Genomic DNA, 6,022 nt, shown 5'->3' with positions numbered 1-6,022 from the left:
GAAAGACGCGATAAATTCGATAAATGTGGATTTCCGTGAGGAAAAAAGAAAAGAGAAATGAGATGTCAGATGAGAAAATACGCGCGTAGGAAAAGAGATAGAAATCAAGGGAACGTAAGAAGAATACAGCTACATACATACATATGTTCTATTGTACGGCACTCGCAACGCGCGTATCTGCCGCAACGGTCGTTAAAAGCTGGAGGGCGCAGATGTTTGGGGGGATTCTTTTGGAATTAATCGCATATGAGATGTTACGTGAAGTTACTTGTACGATTTTCTTAGAACTTATGATTCTTAGATTCTTAATTCTCAGAACGTCTAAAAAAAAACTGAGTACATCAATCCGTGAGATTGCTCTGGAATGGAATTCAATGTGAATGAACGTGGACCTCTTGAATCGTTGCGGTTTTTGAGTGCATACCGGAGAGTCAGTGCGAATTTTAAGCCGCAACGCACCCTGTTGTCCTTAGTACCTTACGGTGTACGGTACGGTGGGCATAACTAGTCAATAACCAAAAAAAAAATAAGGCACTAAGACTTATAAGAAGGTCTTATAAAAAGGACTAAGACAATTATCTATTACTTATAAGAAGATTTTTGAAATTATCTATTACTTATAAGAAGGATTAAGAAAATTATCGTTATTACTTCTATTTCCTAGCTTCTGCTATTTAACGTCTGTTTATTTAATGACTGTTACTGATGGTATTTTATTTCTTAGAGGATGTACTGTACTGGAAAAAATGTTTGAATGCCATTTTTGCGCGATGATGTTTTGAAAATTTCCGAGTGTGAGTCATTAACCAAGAAAAATATGAAGCCGAATGTGGAGCGCTAAGAGTGCAGTTCTATGTGAATTGGAAGCCCTTCACATATGCTACGTGGCCAATTCGAAAGAAATGTTCAGAGAAATTTCCAAATGTTGGGTTTCTGTCGTTAGTAAATAGGGTTCAGGTCGTAATTTTCCACAATAACAACAAAAACTAGCGAAATATCTGCTATCTACCCGAAAATCTCAGGCCTCATGAGCACCGAAGGGATCTATTTACCCAACGAGGCAACTTTTTACATCCACGTGATTGACGAAATTAAACCGTGCGAAGTGGATTTCACATCTTCTGGAGATTACACGACAGAGCAATTCCTGCAGGTGTACGAATTGCTTTGTCAGGTAATTTCAGCACTAATCCACATTATACTGTTCCATACCTCAGTCCTATGTGCGTAAAGAATTGTATCGTTGGGTGAACTGATACAACCGGTGCTACAGAGTTCTCTGATGCTTGCATTTTTTAAGGTATTTTTTGCTTTTGCTTCGGGGTTTTTGCTGTAATACTTATGAACTACATTCCAAACCCTATCTCATAACGGGTGATTTTAGCATCGTAATTTTTTTGCGAAATTTTTCTGCTTATAAATTGTGATATGGCTTTTTTGTTCTGAGAAAATGTAGCAGAAGTATACATATTTATTTATTTGTTCATCTATTTATTTGTTATTTATTCTATTATTTATTTATTCATTATTTATTTATTTTATTACTTATTTATTGAAGGATCCATTCTGTAGAGTTTTCTGAAATTGCTGGTCTCCGAACAACTGAAGCTTAGAAAATATTATTTATAGATCCAAAATTTTGTTCTGACGTCCAACCCTGCTAGACTTCAAGAACCTTGAATTTAGATGAATCCCATGAAGAAAAGAAGCGGACCCCTTGCAGAGGGTTTCCGGGAAATTCCCAAACAATCCGGCGAAAAATCGAGCATGAGCAACAAAAAAGAACCAAAAATTTGTCACCGATGAGGGATGACCGTGGGCGGTGGTCGGAGATCGATGGGATTGCTCACCGTAAAAACCTCAAGGATGTCCCGCCGCCGCCGCGAGTTGAAACGGGAGACGGCGCGGCCGAGCGGCCGGGAAAAAAAAATGGTCGGCATGGCCATTGTGTACAGCAATGTGCACGAAGGATGGTGGTTACGGCGCACCAGCGACGTTGTTTCAGGGAGATCCGATCGATGCTGCGCTTTCCGAGTGAACGAAAACAAATAAATAAACAAATGATTTTTTTCTCCATGACTTTCTCTTCAGCGATAGTGCAAAAAATGGCCAATTGCAATTGTATGTGCATCAAAATGTGAACTTTACATAAATTTATTTTCATTTTACATTAATTTATTGTCACAATATTATTCATGAATTTTCTTTTTGTTGTTCTGCAAAAAAAAAAAAAATCGAAAACGTTTGTGGAAAATTCCAGAAAAAATCGTAGTTTGTAGCTAATATTACCGTTTGAACCATTACTGCTACGCATTACTTACACAGAACAAATAATTTGGATTGTTTTTTTCGAACAAATAGTTTGAAAAAATTCAAAAAAAAGTATTTTTAGAGAAAGGAAAATTGTATGACAACAATCACTGGTCCTCATCAATTCAGAATCTTAAGAATTCTATTTTTTTCTCGATTTTGATCATCCGAAAAGAAATTGAAAAATTTCCTTCAAAGGTGGAATACATATAGATAGTGACTTACATTGTCAATATAATACTGTCATTTTCCTTCTTAGAGACCTTAGAAAGAATGCTAAATTTTCAGGAAAAAAACTAGCCCCTGTCCAAGTTTCTGTCTCAAATGTTCTATAAGTTTTTCTTTTGGGTTTTCTGCAAAACAAAAATTTCCTAAAAGAATGCCAATAAATCTCCCCTTTTCACTAAAAGTTGTAGATCGATTGAACAAATCATTTTCAATTCCTGGATATATTATATTTCATATTTCTATTATTTCCATATTTTTTTATTTCTATTTCATATTAGAATTTCTTTTTATTATTTCATTTCTATTAGGCATATTTCACATCTATCTAGAAACATGTAGGAATTCGCTGTCCTACTAAAAATCCATAAACGAATCCTAGATTTATTAGAGTAAAACAAAAAATTTATTAAAAGTACAGGAGCTAGAGCGACTCAACCGTAACCAATGTGCTCGACGCTCTTTCGAAATCGTTCGCGTTATGGCTACGTCGCCATAGAGAAAAGAAATCCACGTTTTCTTTTCTCTATGGCAACGTTTCTTTTTTTCTTTCTTATTTATTTTTTTTTTCGAATCCATAGTGGATCGGCGGTAGCCGGGCAACTGGAAGTGTGGAAATGGAAATTTTCCGTAAAGTACATTCAGCTGTGTTGCTTGGATACATTCTGAAATGGGCACGCAGCTTGCTGGATGGTTATGAGTTTTCCTTCGCACGTCTGCGTCTACAAAAGCACTGCTTTCTCAACTATGCCCAAGTTTTTTTTTACTATTTACTTTAATTAGCTGAAGTTCCCATACGGCAATGCATATATAGGGGGTTCTATGTTAAATAGGGGTTTAAGGATAAGTGTCTGGGGATAATCAATCCGCTTGGGATGCGCCACACCACGTTTACTTCAATTCAGAATCGTTTGAGGTTTACAAACCCGTCTCTGCCCGGTACAATGACTTGCGGGCCCAGCCTATGTATGAAGTTAGTGTTTCTATTCTTCCAGACTACATAGTTTAGAACGAATTTATCGACCCCAAGGGGATGGAGGTCCTGGTTGGCTCCGGAGCGGTTTCGAACCATCGACTGATCGTTCACAGGGGAACCTCTTACAGATTCCGTTAAACCCGCTCGTCTATAGCCACTAGGACGTAGCATTTGTATAAAATATTTTCAATTGCGAATATTAATTTGCTGCTCGGCTCAAGAACGATATTGAATCGAATTGGTAAGAACAGAAACAGAAGAAAATAAAGAAGATGAATAAATGAACGAGAGAAATTCAAGAAATAGAATTCTACGTGGTTTACGAACGCCTGTCTAGCCTATACAATGACTTGCGAGCAGTAGCCAGTGTCTTTACCTGAATTTATCGATCCAGGAGGGATGAAAAGCATGGCTGGCACCGGGGCGGTTTCGAACCATCGATCGATCGTGCATACATAGCGGAACCTCTTACCGACTGCGCTACACCTGCCTTCTTCGCCGGATATTGTGACCTAATAGGATTTGCTGTTCCTTTCCTAAGCATACGCCTTCCTGGATTGGAAATCCATCAAATACCACACACGCGCTCTATAGGATCGTAAATACCGCGGTTCCCAGAGGCGTACAGCTCCTGTTATCTGGTTTTTATTTTTAAATTTGTACAGTTAAGCATTCATAAGTAGACAAATAAATAAATAAATAAATAAATAGATAAATAAAGCAACAAAGCAAATTGATTCCGTTGGTTAAGCAACAGTTAATTATTCGTTGCAAGAGAATAGATCCCCATATCCAGTTTTTGCTTAGCAATTATAAATTCCACTTTCCAATTTCTATTTCAATTATTTCAATTACTTCGATTTGAATTTCAATTACAACGTTTTGCAGAATTATCACCCCATTGCGGAAATTTCAAGAAAGTTCCCTCGCATATCCGCTGAAAATCGAGAATTTAGCAATTCCCAGCAAACTAAACAAATTCTGCCGATTTTTTTTCTGGGCCTCCTTTGTTCCCAAGTAGAACTCTACGGATATATATGGAATATATGCAAGTGACGTATCTCTGAAGGTTTTGAAGTCCTCATGAGAATTACCACAATTCCACGATACCGTATCCTACGTACTGCAGTGTTTTTTTCCCGAAATCGAATTCGGAATCGACAAATTCGAAGAAATACTGATGAAAATCACAAAGTGCTGAAGAATTTTCGTGGAAAGAGAAGAAGAGGTCACGGTCTCAATTCAGTCACTTGAAAAAGATTTCGCGATAACGGTGGTCGACCACCTTTCCGTCTCAGTATGTGGCTTCCAATCCATATTTTTGGATTGGAATTGATGTTGGTGCGCGCATTATCAGTGAAGATTGTGGATCGAAGCAACTAAGTTAGTGTTTAAATAAAATAAATCCAAATAACCTGGATAAATAAATAATAAACAAATGACCCTTGGCGCTTGACGATGGATAAAGATCTATGTGATGATAATAGTGTGGTCAAATTCAATCGGTCCAATTGTCACCCTCAGGAAGGTTTAAATTTATTTTATTCAATGATTTATTTTTATTTTATTCTTTATTTAATTTTTTTAAATTTTATTTAAAGAAGAAATTTTATTTATTTAGCCAAAAGAATTATTTTTAATTGATTTTCTTGAGCGGAAGCCAAGGTATTGATCTTCTACAATTTACAATTTGAACTATAAAAAACTTCGTTTCAACATTGCAAGATTCAAAGACAGTCGAACATGGGCAAAAGAATTATTATCAGAACTTTAACCTCCCCTACAGCTAAATTCTGATAATTTTCATGTTTTCCGCGAATTTTTCCCGATAAACGTCGGCCGAGGGTGAATATTTTCAAGGTTAAAACTCATAGCGGCTTTACCTTTTTATCAATGGTCGACCTACGGCGGAGAGGTTCTGACAATTTTAACCCTATTCCGGGGAAATACGAAATCCACCACATAAAATATATGAGATAGCAAGAAATCTGAACAGTATAGGGTATACATAGGGTATAGCGGTCCCACAGCGACATTTGAATAAATAAAATCCCTGGTCTTCCCTCGCAGGGAAATGTTTGCGCAACACTTTCGATGCAAACACACTTTGTGAAATTCTCGTTCAAAAAGAGTTGTTGGAGAGCGGATTGACTCGAAGGTTGGGAAAAAACAAACAGAATGAAACAGAATAGCAGAGATTTCCGGTTTAAATTCCTCTATTAAAAAAAATATTTAATGAAACTAGAAAAAATCTAAGTAACTTGATTAATTTTAACGTAATCTTCCGGGAAAACATTCATATGAATAATATATTATTTCTAGAAAATATTATAAAAATACTCACTAGTTATTAGTGGACAGGGAAAATTTCGAAAAATAGAAATCAGGAGCCTCAGGCGAGAAGAAAGTGTTTGAGAAAGAAAACCCAGAAAAGGTTTGCGAATCTGTTCACATTCCGAAAAACAGAAAAAAATCTAGAGTCTACAAGAAATAATCTATTGATCCTCTCTT

Source organism: Necator americanus, chromosome II (genome assembly GCF_031761385.1).
Source record: "Necator americanus strain Aroian chromosome II, whole genome shotgun sequence".
Lineage (NCBI taxonomy): Eukaryota > Metazoa > Nematoda > Chromadorea > Rhabditida > Ancylostomatidae > Necator > Necator americanus.
The sequence above is the reverse complement of the archived record's forward strand: the minus strand, read 5'-3'. Positions refer to the sequence as shown.